This window comes from Desmodus rotundus, chromosome 11, assembly GCF_022682495.2.
Source record: "Desmodus rotundus isolate HL8 chromosome 11, HLdesRot8A.1, whole genome shotgun sequence".
Classification (NCBI taxonomy): domain Eukaryota; kingdom Metazoa; phylum Chordata; class Mammalia; order Chiroptera; family Phyllostomidae; genus Desmodus; species Desmodus rotundus.
In genome coordinates, this window is record NC_071397.1 from 76,249,125 (window position 1) to 76,267,564 (window position 18,440).

The 18,440-nt window shown below is 38.0% G+C and overlaps 1 non-coding gene across 1 annotated transcript; it reads right to left on the reverse strand.

Annotated features, from left to right (window-relative positions):
* Positions 1 to 3,868: 3,868 nt before the first annotated feature.
* Positions 3,869 to 3,975, reverse strand: LOC112297469 (U6 spliceosomal RNA). Its single transcript, XR_002974039.1, has one exon. It is a non-coding gene; the product is annotated as a U6 spliceosomal RNA (small nuclear RNA).
* Positions 3,976 to 18,440: the final 14,465 nt, after the last annotated feature.

An 18,440-nucleotide genomic window follows, 5' to 3' on the forward strand; every position in this document is an offset into this window, starting at 1 on the left:
CAGGTTCTCAAGCTTTTTGACTCATAACTGAATTACTCTATTTACCCCAAAGTTTTTAGCCTTTTAAATTTGGACTGAATTACACCACCATCTTTCCTGGTTCTCCATGCTTACAGATGGCAGACTGTGGATCTTCTTGGCCTCCATAATCAAATGGGCCAATTCCTATGATAAATTTCATAATAAATTTCATTATATATATATAATGAAATTTCATATATATCTATCTATATTTGTATCTTATTATCTTATTCATTCTTTTTTCTCTGGAGAACCTTGACTAATGCATGGCCTGAATTCAGGATGGATACTCTTAACTTACAATACACTGGACTTTTATTAAAACAAATTTGGCTCTGAACTTCCCAGAAATTAAAACTGTTATTATCACATACTTTTTATTTTCCTTTTTTATATTAGGATATATTACCAGGAGGAACATGAATAATTAAATGACCTAAGACATCCTGCAAAAGTATACTCAGAAAGGTTCCCCCAATTTACCTGCCATTAACAGTGTGCAAAGTGTGCAGATTTAATTCGCATTGTCAGACTAGTCCGTTATACTTTTTATTTGGGCCAGAATAGGCTACGTCATCCTCAGTGAGGTACAACAACTTGGGTTTTCATCTTGCACAAACTGCATTATCTTGTGTGGGCTGGATAAACAGTCTGCTCTGTGTCTTCCTCTCTCTGGAAAGTTTTACATCAGTAATTAAGTATTCTGTTCTAGAAGTGAGAAATATCACTTATATTCACAACCCCATGGACCGAGTAATGGCTTCACCCAATCACAAATTGCCCAGGAAATACCATTCTACCATAGACTCTTAAGGAAAAGGGTTAGAAAATACTTCAGGATCAGCCCTAGAACCATTGTACATTCTTCCAAATTCCATAGTTGAAAAAGGACACTTACCTTATTTTGCATTCATATTATGAGAGAGGTTGATCAATTTCTCCTTTTTATGGTATATATTCAGCTGAGTATGTAAAAAAGAGTTGTTTGAAGAATGTAAGTTCTTAAGTCATCAGTTAGGGTTTGCCGTTGCCCCTCCCTCCTCAGGAAGTTCCATATGGGGAAATATTCTGCAGGTAATGAGTACCTGACTTGCAAACACACTATAAGCGACACATATAGAATTGTTCAGTGGGGGCATTGGTTATTAACAATGTTTGGTAAGCTATGATTGATTGATTCATAGTCACACCAAGATAACATTAGTCAGCCTAGCTAACCTATTCTGCCAAAGGTACCTATTTTTCCCAGGTACATTTGTTAGGCCTCTTTCAATTGGAAGTGACAGAATTCTAGTTCAAACTAGTTTAGTAAAACAACAATGTATGGCCTCAAGTAAAAACTACAGGGATTCCCTAGGTTTTTAGGCGTGCTGGAAATCTGGAGTCCAATAATATCATCAGAAACCTCTCTCCTTCTCTCCATTTCTCATGTCTGTTTCCTCATGTTGACCCTTGACACCTATTCTTCACATGGCTGTGAAGAGAACCTTTGTAGTTTATAGGTAACCTTCAACCTTATGTTAACCTTGGACTAGGAATCTCAGAGCATAGGGGATGACCTTTGTTTTTCCATATTTTTATCAATCCTCAAGAAGACATCATTTAGCCTTGCTTGAAAAATATCCCCAAATGGGACCAGTATCTCTATTTAGGGGCCAGGGGTAAATATGTACAATATCAATCAGAAATTTCCCTGCTTTATTTTATCTAAGTTATATTTCTCCAATTTTATTCATTAAAAGTTTAGCCCTTAGTACCTCAGAATGTGACTATATATCTTGAGATAGGCTCTTTAAGGGGGTGACTAAGTTAAAATGAGATTGTCAAGGAGGCACTAATCCAATATGACTGATGTCCTTATAAGAAGGGGAAATCTAGACACAGACGTATACAAGAGGAGAAGATCATGTGAAGACACAAGGAGACAATGGCCACCTACAAGTCAAGGAGTGAGGCCTCAGAAGAAACCAACACTGCCAGCTCTTTCATCTTGAACTTTTAACATTCAGAACTGAGAAAATAAATTTCTATTGTTTAAGTGAGCCAGTCTTTGGTACTGTGCCATGACAGCCCTAGCAAACTGACACGTATCGGCAGTCCTACAGCAGGATGAGATAGATGTGGTCCTTGGATGGCCTGCCCAACCGCCAGCTCCAGAATGGGAGGCAGGACAGCTTTGGGGGAAAAGGAGAGGTTTCGTAACTTGAAGAAGGGAGTGATGCTGGACACACCATGACTGCTGGTGTCACACAGACAGAGAGGGACCAGTCTGCCGTGGGCAAAAGTCATGTTTTCACAGCACCATTCTGGAAAGAGAATTGATTTTTTATGATAGATGTCTCATCAAAATTGTTCAAAACATTTTCAACCTCAGCTTCAACCATTACAAGTTTGTATAGGTGGGGCTGACAGCAGAGCATAGAGTTTGCAAGGCTCTTGGGTCAGTTAGGTCTGGCTTTGGATCCAGAATCTGTCCACTTATTACTAAGATTACCCTGGGAAGTTATTGGAGTCTCTGTTTCCTCCTTTATAAATTGGGGATAATGGAAACACTTTTATCCTACAGTTGTTTAGAGGATTGTTTAAGTTAATTCACATAAAATTCTTAACACATTTTCTAATACAGTAACAGAAATAGTACATACTGCCTACTATTGTTCTTATTATACCTACTATTCTATTATTCTTGTTACGCACTGATGGCCCAACACATTCAAATGACCTATTGCATATGTTATTCAAAGCTTTGAATTTTTGCTTAACTATTATCTTTACACCTTGTCACTGACACCCAAATAAAGGTGATAGATATAAAAGATTTAGAATATGTCCTAAAGCATATTTCGGAAAGAGAATAGAATTTGGACCCGCTACATTCCCCACATCTCAGTGTTGAATATGAAATGCCGGTGTGATAACAAAGCGGAGATAATACACCTAAGGACAGAGGTCCGGACAGTAGATATTAACTGAAGAACCATTTGTTTATGCCAGACTAAAAACTAAATAATTGGAGGAATGGACTGTTCTTTTTCTTAAACATATTTTGACATATAAATGGGTAACCATTTAATTAATATCATATATAAAAAATGAGCTTTTCTTAGTAAATCAAGTGGTATGGGCCTATTGCTTAACATTTTCATATGGCAGATAGCAAAGGGAACTGAGGTGTTGCTGCTCCTTTTGGCCATAAATCCAACTCTTCTTTTAGAATATGCATGGACAAATATTTCCCATTCATCTGGGCTAGCTCCCTGTTCCATGCAGGCATTTGAGTGAGAGCCTTGATGAAGCTCATGGTTAAGGGCAAAGATGTAGCAGAGGTTGCTCTCTGGAAGAAGAAAAGGGGACCAATTATGAAAGTGGGAGGAGGAAAAGGAGTCATTCAGGGAAAAGAGGAAGATTAGTTGGTAAGAATACCAGAGGAGGGCATTGTCCTCACCCTCAGAATGGAGAGTCGTGGTAATCAAGGGAGATGGTCCCACAATGTCACGTTCCTTGAACAAAATACCTGGTAGGCTGAGTGAGAACAATCCATTAGTTTTCTTATTTAGAAAATTACTCATGGCATGCACTCTTAAAAGTAGTTTCATCCTTGTGATTACACAGAAATCTATAATGGACAGAAAAGGAAGGAAATCCTTTTTTTTTCCTTTTTCTTTTAAAAAATATTTTCTTTAATGGAGTGAGAGCTACACGAGGTTTTATGGGATAGTTGTATTTTTTTATACAATAAAAAAGTGTTTATTGACCAACTGGGAAAAAGTTGAAGTAAAAGATACTGCAAATAGAGCAAAGAGACAGAAAGAATTCTAGCCAGCTGAGACTGAACAAATTATTTTTTAAAAATATGGAACAGTTCATGAATTTGCATGTTATCTTTGCACAGAGCCCATGCTAATCTGCTATGTGTCATTTCAGTTTTGGTATATGTGCTCTCGAAGCGAGCAGAACAAAATTTTAATCACACTCTGTGTGTGAATTTTAAGACTTGCTAGACTTAATGTGAATGTCCCATAACTTCCTGGAGCTCAAAAATTTTAAAATTAATTTCATTAATTCTACCTATCCTCCAGCATATATCTATTCCTGTATTCTCTCTCCTAGCTACCCAGTCTACAAATGAGAAGTCTGGGAGTCCGTTTTGTATTTCTTCTTTTTACCATCAGTCTATCACTGTGATCTTTCCTCCCATCCAATCAGACACAAAGCCCTAGTAATTCTTCTCGTAAGTCTGTCTGTAGTCTATTTTATTTCTTAAACAAATTTGGTTTTTTTGTGATCTCCACTGAACTGGAAGCTCTTCAAGAGTGAAGCTTGTCCTGTATGTTTTTCCTAATTTCAGCTACCCAAGGTGCATAGTAAAACATATTCAGTAAGTTTTGTGGCAAAGAATTAAAGGATCTGGTCCTTGGTCTTCCAGGTCCGTCCCGTACTTGCCCTGCATCCTGCACTCCAGTCACGCTGTACAACCTGCTCTTCCACCAACACCCTGGGTAATTCCATGTTTCCTTGTATTTACACCACTATTACTGCATCCAGCAATGCTTTTTACAATGCACTGCCCACCTGGAAATTGGATGATGACTTGGAAAAGTAAGAAGAGGAATTAATGCCCCTGTAAAATTTACCTTTATTCCTCTACTAGTGTGTAGGCCTGGCTGCAGATACATTTCCTTTCCTTTCTGGCACACAACAAAACACTTCTCGGCCTCATTGGTGGTTTGACATGGCTGTAGAATGTGAGTGGGAACAATGTATGTACTCTTATGCATGGCCATAAATTCTTCCCAGTTGTCATTTTTCATACCATTTTCCACGATCAGATGGCTGGTTTACAGAACCCCTCAGAGGAGATCTCAAGAGCTGTGTATGGAAGATAGCACTGTAGTCGTGTGCTGCTGAACCTGGGAATACATTCTCAGAAATCTGTCATTAGGTGAATTTGTTGTTGTGAGAACCTCATAGAATGCTCTCCCACAAACCTAGGTGTTGAAACCTACTTCTGTAACCAACAGAAGGGCTGGTTGCCAGCCTCTACAGAAGCCAATACTCAGGGGCAGGTGCTGATGCAAAGGAAAGTGGTTTATTTTCATGTGCTGGCCACCCGAAGATGAGGGGCTCATGTCTCAAAACGCATTCCCTGAGAAGATGGGGGACTCATCAAAAAGCCCACCTCCACACCTCCGTGGAAGAAGAGGCTTTCATAAGGAGGGAGAAGGGAACGGAGCAAACAGATCCAGGAAGGGGGTTGAGAAGTTCTCTATGTGTAGACAAGCACGGTCCCTTCAGATAAGGCCAGTGATGGTCCTGTGTGTGTCAGCCTGGTTTAGTCATCCTGGCTTCATGTCATCACGGTTCCATGGCTGAAGGTCAGCAAATCTCCCAGACCTGGGAAGCCTGAAGGTCAAGATCTGTATCTTTTAAAGTTAGTTCCTAGGATTCTTGTACAAACATGCGGTTCATCTGCAAGCTGTGTATTAGAGTCAGCACTGAAAGAAACAATGTCAAAAGAATAGTGAGGTGGGTTACAACTTCTCACCTTTACAATTTTCCACTGTTACAGCACTGTAATTTATGTGCTATGCTTTCATTCAGCTGGCAGTGCAATAGGTTTATTTACACCCGCATCACCACAAACGCCTGAGTAATTGTAGTGTAGGCCCTGACATTTGGCTTTCCTTTTTGTAACTCGAATGCTTGCCTTAAGCTTTGATTGCCTAGGCATCCATTTCTAGGCTGGCATCCATTTCACAGAAGCATCTGCTTTCATTCAGGAAAGCCACTGCGAACGAATAAATGCATTGCCAGCCACGTGGCTAGAGAAAGAGCCAGGCGGCCTCCCCCCATGGATGCTCATTTTTGTTAGAGATCTTGGTTGATTTAGATAACTGAAAAATTTGGAGTACTTATTTTTTTTTTCTTCCTGTGCTTTGAATTCCCACTCTTTCATTTTAAATTTACCAATAAAGAGTGTGATCACAAAAGCCTATACCCCTACCCTCAACCCCAATAAAAGAGCAACCTCAGGCCCACACATGTGCAAATTCAAGGCAGGGACTTGCTCTGTGTCTCTCTTCCTCTCTCTCTGTCTTTCTCCACGGGACCTAGTTGTGTGCCCTTGACTGTGCCTTGTACTCTCCAGGGCCTGTAAGTAACAACCTCTTAATTTTTCTTCAGAGTTTCCTAGTGGTTATCATGGAAGGGCATATTGCAATCATAATAGGAGCCGCAAGAGTCAGTCCAATAATAATATTGACTTAGAAAGGGGAGGTGTCTGGGGGAAGAGCCAGCCCAGGTGAGTGCCCCCAGGCATTTTTTAGCTGATAACCTTGCTATGTATGGGTAGATTGAGAGGGCACAAAACACTGATGTGTTGCACTGTGACCTTACTGCATCTATGACATCACTGGGAAACAGGAATTTTTCTGCTCCATTGTAATCTTATGGGACCACTGTGGCATATGTGGACCATCATTGACTGAAAGATTGTTACTCAGGGCATGACTATATTGGAAAAACTAACCAGGTCCCCAAGTCATTGCTTAGAAGGGAACTGCTCAACGATCAGCTCCTGCCCGGGGCCATTGTAAGGATAAGAAATAAACCTTCATGATGTTAAATCTCAACTCAAATTTTGGATTTTATCCACTATAGCCACTAGTGTAATTTTAACTAATACAGCTCTTCTTGCATCTTGTAATCCCATTATAACTCGTAACAGTTTGTAATAATTGATAGATATGTCCATCATTCTACTAGACATGACTGTTGTGGAAACTTTATCAATCCTCCCAGTATCTGGCACAAAATAGGTGTTGTTTTTACAAACATAAATTCTAAATGTAATGGGAGGACCACAGTGTAACATATTGGCTTTTTCTCAAATTATTTTTTGAGGATGATAGTTCACAAAACAAAAACAGTCCTTAAAATTATAAGTAACTAGATTTCCTTCATGTATGAAATTATTTCATTGGAAAACACATAAGATGTCAGCAGTCCTATTTTTACCCAGTTAGCACAGGCATTTCCTTCTACTCCAGATAACGAGTGATAGTAGACATATTTTCAAATTCCAACGTAGTTCTCCAGTGTGTGATTTGTTATCAGTATTTTCATCAGTGGCAAGTGCAATGGTAGCTTGTGCAAATTAGCGCTCACAGTATGAGTGTTTTAGTACTACTGAATAATCACAGTATGCACTTTGAAATATAATTCCATCATGGCAAACTTCCTGACCAAAAAAGCCAAAAAAAAAAAAAAAAAACCCAAACCCCACAATGGCCTGACCATTATAAAATTTGCAGTCATTGTTAGAAATTACAAGTTTATTGAATAATAAATGCAGTAGTCACTTGGCCTTAAGGAGTGAAGCTTTGAATTGCTGGTAAAAAGAGGTAGTTCCATACAATTCTTTCATTACCAGTCTTTTCTTTTTCCCCCAAGATTATGAAAACCTGGATTGGAAGTAAGAGTGAGGTGTGAAGGGAGCAAAAAAGGGTAATGGTTGTTCAGGTCAAAATTATAGCTCTTTTAGTCTTTTTTCTAAGCTGCTTCTTTCATTCTGGGGCAAGTAAGATATTTTCAAGCCATCCGAATTATAATGAGTAATTGTTGAATTCATAGAGAATGAAAAATGCCTTTGCTATTCAGGATTGTCCTAGAAAATAATTAGTACAAACAGATTTAGGACGTACTGGTTACTAATCCAATACAAGGATATTTTATTTTATATTTTATCTTCAAAGTAAATTCTCATTAATTTTAACTGACACCTATTTAGAATTTATAATAAATCAATCATTTTAGTTTGAAGGTTGTTTTGCTTTAAAATTGTGATGGTAAAAATACAATTTCAGAACAGTTTGTTAATTTATTTACAGTGTTTAAGAAGAAAAAAAACAGAGTACTGTTTATGGGATTAATGCAAATTACAATCTAATAGTAACTACTTACCAAAGTAAATAGAATAGGATTTTGATTTTTCAATAATTGAGTTTATGTCAGTACATATACTTGGTGTAGATGCACCTCCATTTCTTTTAAAATATCTTAGAATCTTAGTTTTCTGTATTTTGCTCATATACATATTTCATTAAACAATAAGAAATAAACAGAGATTAAATCTTTGCTGTCAGGGAAAAAAATTGTACCCTCAGGTTAATGTGCAAAGATCCAAAACAGGACATTCTAGGGACACAGTGACCTGAATTGGATGGTCTTACTCCCTAATACCTACTCCATCCAAGTGTCTTTCCTAAGGGAAATAGCTGCTAGGAGACATGGAATGAATAGCGTGGTGGGAAGGAAGCCATTTCTTCTTCTCCTTTATGGGGCAAGTGCCTAAGACTACCAAAGTAGCCTTGAGCTAGATTATAATCACCGGAATCCATGGAGCACTTAGCCCTAGGGATTGGTGGAAACCCAGTGGAAGATCAACACATTTGTGGGCCTGATTTCATTGGTTTCCAAAGCAAAATTAACTTTTTAATAATAGAAAGAGAATTGGATCCTTCTCACACTTTTCCCATGTGCCCAAGCCTAAGAGAGAATGTCAGGTGCTTTACAAAGACTTCTACTCCCCTGGGGGACCAACAGTATTTGCGCCCCTTTCGTTGCTTTGGTGCTCTGTGACCAGCCCTTAGTTCCACTGAGCAGAAACCCAGAAACCAAACCAAAATCAGTTAAAAGGGCCCAGCAGCCAGAGAGAAGATCAGTCAGAACAAACAAAATAAATGCAAATAAAATTGAAATTCTGGATGAGATAGACAGTAATTTCAAATGAAATATGGAATACTTATTGAGATTCAGGTACTCCTCAAGAAGTCTTTTTGGAAGTAAAATAAACAAACAAACAAAAATCCACCCTCCTCCTCCCGAAAAAGAAAAATGAATTTCCTCAGTAAAGGATTTGCAATAAGAATTGAAGGAGCGGCAGTTTTTGGTTAGGTGACAGAGACTGCTATGTATTCTACAAAACCTTGCTCCTCTTTGTCCTGACCATGTAGGTAGGTGACAGTCCCCAGCTCCTTTTGCAACTGTGAGTGTCCATGCAGTTGAATTCTTGCTAATGGAATGTGAGTAGAAGGAATGTGCACCAATTCCAACACTGACATACAAACTTCCAGCAGCGATCCTCCACTCTCTCCCCATTTGCTGGCGGGACGTTAGGTTCCCAAGATGACCTGGGAAGCCCTGTGCTGAAGATGTCAAGACTCCAACCGACTAAGTTGACTAAGTAGAGGCAACTCCCCTAACTTTTACCATTGACATTTTAGGTGATCAAGAAATGCACTGCAACTGTGTTAAAAAACTGAATTATCTGTTTATGCATTAAGTATGCTTTAATTAATACCGTGAACTGACAATTAGTGACCAAAAAAAAAAATCAAAGGAAAGAAATATCTTAGTGGGAGATATTATTAACATAGATGTAAGGTCATTACATTGGGAGAGAGAGAAAGTCTAGATCGTTCTCTTTCTCAACTAGAATTGCAGAATTGTAAGCCATTTCAGATCTATTTAAAGTTTCTCTTAATACAAACCATTTCACATCCTGGTTTGTTACTTGGAGAGCCAAGATCCAACAAGGGCTACATCATTTAATCCTCATCTGTTACTAAACTAGCACAAAACAGAGTAATTAACCAGTAATTATCACCTCAAAGGCCCTGAGGTAGGGTTAAAAGAGAATGGTGATGTTTGTCCCCAAGTAAATTATATATGATGCGGGTCACGGACTAGTACAGAAAAGATGAACTTCTAACTGGTCAGCTTTCACAATACCTTGCAATCACCTAGAGCACTTGAAAAAATACTGATGCCCACCTCCCCTCTGATGTAACTGGTGTGGGCACAGGGATTTCAAAAGTTGCCCTGGTGATTCTATTATGCAGCCAGGATTGAAAACTACTGAAATATACCCCCAAATTTGTTTGCATAGAGGTGCAAAGATCTTTGAGACAGGTATCATTCCATTCATTATTACTTCAGTTCAGGCATTCATTCAACTTAGTCATTCTTTTCATTACATTCAATTCATTCAATATTTATGAAGCACCTACTTTGTCTTTGTCACTGAATTAGGGGCAGAGATGGTTCACTACCAGTTGATACCTAAAATGAAGATTTGTTCACTAATTTCTTCTTGTGCCTGGGGCTTCTGCATCTCTTATTCTGACTCTGGCTCTGTTTGAAAGAGAAGCAAGTTTTCTGTTCCCTCCTCTTCCTTCCCCTTCCCTCTTACTTAGTTTCAGCAAAGTGGGGCAGTTAGAGACTGGGAAAGAAGGAGACCAGGAAACTTTTACTGAGGACTTACTGTATGTTTAGCAAAGGTTAGCAGCATTTCACAGTTGGAATCTCACAGATCTGATAAGGAGGTATTATTAATAACTTCAACTTACATATGAGGATACAGAGATTCAAAACGTTTAAGTAACTTGTTCAAGATCAAAGCTAGGTTATAAACTGCAAAGTTCTTCCCTCAAAACTTGCAATTACAGTTTCCCTAAAACCAGAGGAGAGTCAAATTATGTCCCCACTTCACATTGCATGTGGAAACATGTACGAGTATGTGGGGAGTGTCTGGGGAGGTAGTTACTTTGAAGTTTCTTCTTGTGTCTTAAAAATTTATTGAATTTTAATTCCATCTCCTGTAAGTTAATTAAAATATAAACATTGCATTTAATTTACTGTTAGGAAAAATAATCTTATGTTTCTGAGTTGATGGATGCAATTGCCTTGAGTTAATCAATTTCAGAAAATTGCCCTCAAGACAACTGACTGCACATATAAGCTTCAATGTCCAGAAAATTTCTCTGCTTTGCCTTGTAATCAATACATTTCAGGAATCCACACTAACCCAAATCTGGGGATACAAATGGCAACACTCTTTTCCCTGTGCTGCTGAGTCTCTGACATGTCTTGCTGAAAAGAGGCTCTGAAAAGCTGTCTGAATTGAAAAGATCTCTGCATCCACTGGCCAGTCTCACTCACTCACTGATGCTGATTTTCATTTTCCTCTACTGGTGTGATTTTCATCTCATGAGTCAAGAATCTCAAGTGACTTATAGTCCCTTGATTAACTCTTTTTATCCAATTAAAAGTTAATTTTCTATGTAGTGATCATATATGTATTTCAACCACTCCGTTTGCAGAGCTTTGCACCCTTGTAATTATTTATTCAAATCCTATAATTTTCTGTTTAATTTGTATAGTTCCTGCTGGTATAAGCTGTCTTTTCAACTAATGTACCCCCCACACCTAACATTAAGCATGGTACATGTTAAGGCTTCAGTAATTTTTGAATGATTACAGTGTAGGACTTTCCCAAGTAATTTAATCCTAAAATATAATAATTGTTACTAGCTATGTTTCACTGACCTTGGAGAAAGTCTGAAGTAATTTTTAATTTCATTGATTGGGCTTTTTCCATATTATTCTATCAATTGTTTCTTTTTAGATGAAAATATTCTGAAAATGCCTTGACAAATTTGATTAAAATCATCCTATAAAAATGATGATTTCTGATTATTGCCCAGGAATTTTTAAAAAATTCCATCCAGTACTTGGGGTTATTTTTACCTTTATCATAAAAAATTAAAATGTAAATAAGCATCAAAGGTCATCAACACCTCTAGTGTTAATAGTTTCTATGTGCCATAAAGTCACCAGTTTAGATCAGGAAAATATCCTTTGACTGTTCCTTCGATCAAGATTATCTCAAGGATACATCAGGGACATCTGTGGGGCAACTGACTTAATGATATCAGGTTATGTTAAAAACATAAACAATAGGTTTCAGACCTATTTTCAAATGATTGGCTTTTAAATCTCTCTTAATATTGCCAGTTGAAGATATAATTTAAAAATTGTTGCCCCTTTGAAAGTAAATGGAAAAGATAATAAATTCCCTTACCTACCCCCAATTATTAGAATTCTCATGTAATTGAGGAGCTCAGAATATCAGGAACTAGAGTAGTGTCAGACTTGCCCTGTGCGAACTCTCTCTCCAGTAACTGGATATATACAATCACTGTATTTCTGTTATGATATGTATCCTCTCTCTATAAAACATCAAATTATGTAGTTTTATCACATGTGTTACAGCATTTTTAGTGACACATGACAATTTTATGTTATTATATTATCTTATGGTATCCTCACATTAACAGGGGAGATATATGTTATCTTTTAAAAATACAAAAAATAATAGAAAACAGCTGAGAATATTGACATTAAGTATTGATCAAAGTTACATAAGCCTATATAGAGCTAGAACCCATCACAAATCCACTTGTCTTCTGGTGCTATCCACTGTGATTTCAAAGTGGAGGCTCTTTCTTACTCTTTCCTGTTTGAATTTTAGGAGTCAGGCAGACTAGAAGAAGTATGAGAAGTGGTCCGTCGCTTCCTCTGGTCTACACTTCATCTTGCGAGAATTTATGGCAGGTAGCACTTTAGAACAGTGCCCGCATGGCAATTCTCGCAGCATTTCAACTGCTGAATATCACCCCACTTCCTCCTGTGCCATACAGTGAGTCTGCTTTGCAAACAGCCGCCCATGCGGGAAGGACACTCTAGGCTGGATGATAGTACTTTCCAATCTTGTATATGGTTCAGTGACCTATATCTGCTAAATATACCACATGTTCTTCTTATCATCCTGTCCAAACCATAATTAATATTAATAGACAAATGGCGATCAAGGTAAGCCTCCAAACTCTTTGGGCAAAGAAAGGATGCTCTGGTAGCACCGCTTTGTTCAGCAGGGTGTATATGGGTAATTAATAATTTTAGGTTCTCTAAATAGCTCTTCTATGGAAGCAAACCCTCACGAGAAATTTGCAAACAAACACATAAATAAGCAGTGTAGTAAGATGCTGCTAAAAAAGAACCTTGGCAGAAAGAAGAACAGGCACAAAATACAAACTAGGAGCTCTTTTCAGGAAAAGTTTTGAGCTGATCCAACTGAGAATAAAGTAGAGCTTCATGCCCAGGGTCAGATTCTACAGAGAGCATTGACTGTGTGTGTGTGTGTGATGGTTTTTCAAAGCTAGCACCAGCTCCTGTGCCCACGGCTTTTATAGCTTCAGATGGCTGGGAAACAGCAGGAGTCAGGAGGGAGCATTGGACTTGCCAGCGGGCACTCCAGTTCCATCTAAAGAGCTGACTGGCCTGTTGCCTGGGACTGAGAAGCTGCAGTTGGCCTAGATCAAAGTCCTGGGGAGGGACTAAGCAGGTGGTTTGATCTGAAAGACGAACTGGCAGGAACTCAACTAGGTCAGACAGGTGGGGCAGAGGCAAGCATGGCAAGAGCTCCTTGAACTTGTGGCTTTGAGAGGAGGAGACAACTGGCCTCTTAAGGTTTTTTTGGCTAAGGACTGCTACACTGTTCTTTACCTTTTCTGCTCCCCCATGGGGTGGAATTCTCAAGTCTAATAGATTTAAAATATTGGTAAAAAGCCTGGAGGCCCGAAAGAATTATCACCTCTTTAGTCCCCCAGGTAAAGTTTTTGTGTCCTGAATTACAACTTGATATCGATCTTAGTCCTCAGTGGTAAACTCATTCGCTGGGAGGAACAGGGAAGCGTGTGCTCACCCCGAAAGGGGGACTCTTGAAACCAAAGATATATCTGTGCTGAAGCTGTAAAATCCTAACCTGAGAGGATTGGTAAAATCTGCAGCTCTCCTTACTTTGCCCTTGACTCTGTCAGTTCCTTTACTTAAAAAACAAAACCAAACCAAACAATGTGGGGCAGGCTGATAAGATAAGTTCCCCGGAGTGTATCCATCCTCTCTTCAACCTGACTGTGGCTTGACAGTTTATGTAACACTAACTCCAAATATGTGCAACTGACAGTTGTCAAATTAATATTTATATAGAACTTGTTCTGTATTCAGGGCCAGTCAGGCTCAACTTTTTAAGCAGTGGACACGGTTTCACAGCTTCTGATGCTTTAAATACCCTCCCGGTACGACTAAGTCTTACCTTGGCATAGAAGTGAGGTCCTGTAAGTGAGCGCTGGGCCACTTCTTACCCACAATAATTGAGTGTCTCCCACAAGATAACTTTATTAATTTTCTTCAACACAACCACGAGACTTTCAAAACGATTCTTTTTCGTTCCTTTTTAACTCCAGTCACAAATTCTCAAAGAAAGGAATGTTAACTAAATTTTCATTTTTGTCACGGCTTTGGTACAAGTCCCTCAAAGCTTCAGCATTTGGAATGGGCCCAACCGCTTCCTTTAAGGACATTCACTGACTAAAATCTGTTTTTTCTACATTTGTAAAGCGGACAATAAATGTATGACATCATTACGCCAAGAAATTGTTCAAGCTGAAAATATATACAAGATTAAAAGGCATATACATAAAAGCCATTTCGATATGTTTGAGGAAGGGCCCAGTCACTCGAAAATACTATGGAAAACAATTATTTTTATAGCAGTTCCTAATGAGAGTTGAATGGTCAGAGCCAATCTCCGTACCAGGAATCATGAAGACGTTTGAGAAATAAGGCTTTGGTCCATGGATAGCTTCCCCTTCTGAGCAGGGAAGTAAATGAGACTTAGGGGAGTCAAGAAAGGGAATGTAACAAAATGAGAAAAGAAATCTGTCACTTCCCCATCAGACAATTTTATTATCCGATATATTTTCCCTTATGACACTTGGTAAGTTTAGAATTATATATATTTAAGTGAATCTTTGAGTAATGCCTATTTCCACAAATAAACTATAAAACCTACAAGAGCAGGAACCTTGCCGGCTTTCCTCATCTTGAATCCCCATGTATTATACACGATACTCAAAGCCTGTTCAAGATACATTTTTGTGAAAGAAGAAGTGATTGAGTGGAATTACAAATGAGGCTAGTAGGTAATTAGAGGTTTGGACAATAAAGGAAGTCCAAGGATACCGCAGAGTCAGCAGAGTTGACCTTGGATAATAGACTAAACGTTCTGCGTGCCGCACTCTGATTTACAGCCTGCTGTGTACCAGTGGCGTGAGGGCCCAGGTGTTGATCATGGCCAGAAGCATTGTGAGACCTGGAGGTGACTCTCTTCTCTGACTGTGTTGGTGGCAGCAAAGCTGTTATCTTACCCTGGATTCTGATTACACACTGTATATACAGTAATTGTGTAACAGGCCAGGTGAGGAGTAAACAAATGCTGTTTTCATTGGTTAAACTCCCTGTGCAATTCTTTAGCATTAGAGATGCTAAACAAATTTGGCAGGTGGCCAAATGTTTTAAACGTATTTTCAGGGTGGCCATGAACACATCAGTGCTGTAATCCCTCAGATTTCTTGGTGATGTGTAATTGTATGTTCAACAGGAACAAATCCAAGCTGAAGTCTCTAACTAGGTAGTTGGTTGTATAGTAATTAATGCCCATGATCAGGATATTAAGGGACCAACTTAGCTAATAATAACGAGTTTATCTTCCTTAAGTGGGCTAAATTTTCTCTGAAATGATTTTCAATATAATGTACTTGGGCTAGTTTGCCTTCACCAAATTTCTTTATGTACTGTCTACTAAAAGTAATTTATCTTCTTTTCTTAATAGGCTTATAAATTTGAGTTTTAGAGCCAATTAAAGGGAAAATCACGAAATGAACTAAACACAATTTACTTTATAGAGTAAAAAATAGGAAACTTTATCTCATTTTGTCTTCAATGACTTTCATTTTAGTCCTTTAGATTTCAGCGCCCCTGTTACATAACCTGCGGACCGGGGTTAGTCATTTAATGGTTAGCCTCTGGATACTGCAGAAGCCTTACATTATAAGCGAGAAGTTTTTCTAAAGAATAGCAAACGTGAAATGTTCAAAACAAATCTTTGTGTTGAAGAATTTGTTTACTATGTCAGATTTAGTAAAAAAATATCTCTATGCTTTCAGAAAATGTTTATTCAAATATCAGGCTCAATACTGGGGACACAGAGATGAAAAATGTAACTTTCGTTCTCAAGAAGCTCATTGTCTAGGAGGAAACATAGATTAAAAAAAACCCCAAAATCTAAGCACTTCATTCCAGTGTAATGAGTAATATAATAGAGAATTTCACCTAATATTTAAAGATGAGAGCAAAGATTTAGAGGAATCTTTATCTAAAAATAATGGACTGTGTTGTCCAAGAAGATTTTCTAAAGGCTGCTTCCCGTGATGGGTTTCTTAAAGGAAGAGAAGGTAGGATACCAGCTAGGAGAAAACCTGTGTGTGAGAGGAAATTCATGTGTGTGCGCACGGGCGCCTACAGTTTGGGAATTCCAAGTACAAGAAAGAGCACCTGTGCAGGTCATAAGTCATTAAATAGCTCTTTATCACTTGCAGTCCATATACTAGTAATGCCTAGTAAACACTGATGAAAATTTAGGGGAATAAACTGGAGCCAGGTCATTGAGAACCTTGTAAAATATGCTAAACAAATGGCTTTTTATTCTAATAATGTGGACCCATTGAAGAATTTTACACAGCATAGTTTTTTTTTTCTTAAAGTACATGTTAACTTTCAATATACATTAGAAGAATATGGCCCCCTTTAAAAGGTTTTGAGGTTCAAAATAAAAATCATTACCAAAACCAAAAAAATTAGAATGTCTAGTAAAATTTTTCAAATTACTCTCTTAAATACAATTTGTTTAATTCAAGAAGTCTTTCTTCTTTCACTCTACTTCCTCCTCAACACTTAGATGGGATTAAATAATTTTCTTCCACAGTCACTCTAAGAATTACAGCTTTAGGGTCAGTGTAAAATAAGATAGAAAAGTTTTAGAATAAACTGGGGAGGTCTGTTAGGAGGCTATTGGGTATTGCAGGTAAGAAACGTCGAGTGCCTCAGCTGAAGTAGCAACGATAGAAACTGAGGGAACGGGGTTGGTTTGAGAAATACTAAGGACGTTAGATCAACAGGAATGCAGGAGAGAGGAAATAGAGTTGGAAAATACAGAACGATTGATGTTGACTGCTCAGTTTCTGGCCCAGCCTAGTAGTTAGATGGTGACCCACATCAGAGTGTTTTGAAGGGGTGGGTATTTAAAAAAAAGGTAGAAAAAATGGTGAGTTCATTTAGGGATCTATTGATTTACAGATGAATGATGTATAATCGACATATGGACATATGTGGGTTTTAGCTCAGAAGAGAGATCTGAGAGGCAAATATAGATTTGAAGCTCGTTGCTGAACAGATGGTAGTTGAAATTGTAGTTTGGCTCGGATGCTCCAGGAAAAGGGTTAACTGGAATCAGAAGAGTGCAAATGAAGGAACTGTGGGAAAAACCCATATTTACAGAAAGGAGGGGGAAGATAAAGCTTAAAAGGGACTGAGAAAGAGTACCACAAAATTAAGAATAAAACCAGGACATAACAGCATCTTGGTTGATGATGGAGGAAATAATTTCAAGGTAGAAGAAATAGTCACTATGTCAGAAGTGACTGAGAGGCCAAGTAAGATAAGGACCTACAAGTGCCCATTTAATTCGGGAGTTAAAAAGTCATTGGCAGCCAGTTAGCCTTATTGGTGAAAATTCAGGTGGCAAACAATTTCTCTGGGAAGGATAAAACCAAACCAATCCAAACAAAAACATTCTGATACCCAAAAAGTATTTTTGTTACTTTTTAAAAAATGTTACAAGACCCTTTCTTATTTAGTTTTAAAGAACTGGAGGGAAGGAGTTGTATTTACTGCATTCACATCATAATGAGTTCAGGTAATTGCTTATTTTAGAAAATCCATATAGTAATCAAAACAACAGAATGGGCCTCTCCGATTGTATTTATTTCTTTTCATATTATTTGTATTCCCTTTAGTCATTTAAACAATAATTCTTAATTTCATATTTTAGATTAGCAATAATTGTTCTAAATTAATAATGTAGACATTATAAAGTGATTTTTCTAGCTTTATTGAGATATAATGGACATATAACATTGTGTAAGTTTCATGTATATTATGTAATGATGTGATCTGCACAGAGTGAATTGATTACCACAATAAGGTTAGTTTACACACCCATCACCTCACATAGTGACCAATCTTTCTCTTTTTCTGACCTTCTGGTGAGGACTTTTAAGGTCTACGTTGTTAGCTACTGTCATGTGTAGATACAATGTTGTTAGCTCTAGCCGCCATGCCATTTGTTAGGTCCTGGGAAGTTGTTCACGTTATTAGTGAAAGTTTGTGCCCTCTGACCATGCTTACCCATTCCCCGCCCCCTTCACCCCTGGCAACCACCAGTCTGCTCTCTGTTTCTATGCATTTGGGCTTTTTAAAAAATATTCTTAAGTGATAGCATAGAACATTTGCCTTTTTCTGACTGACTTGTTACACTTAACATAATGCTCTCAAGGTCTATTCATGTTGAAAATGGCAGGATTTCCTTCATTTTCATTAATTGAATAATATTAAATAAT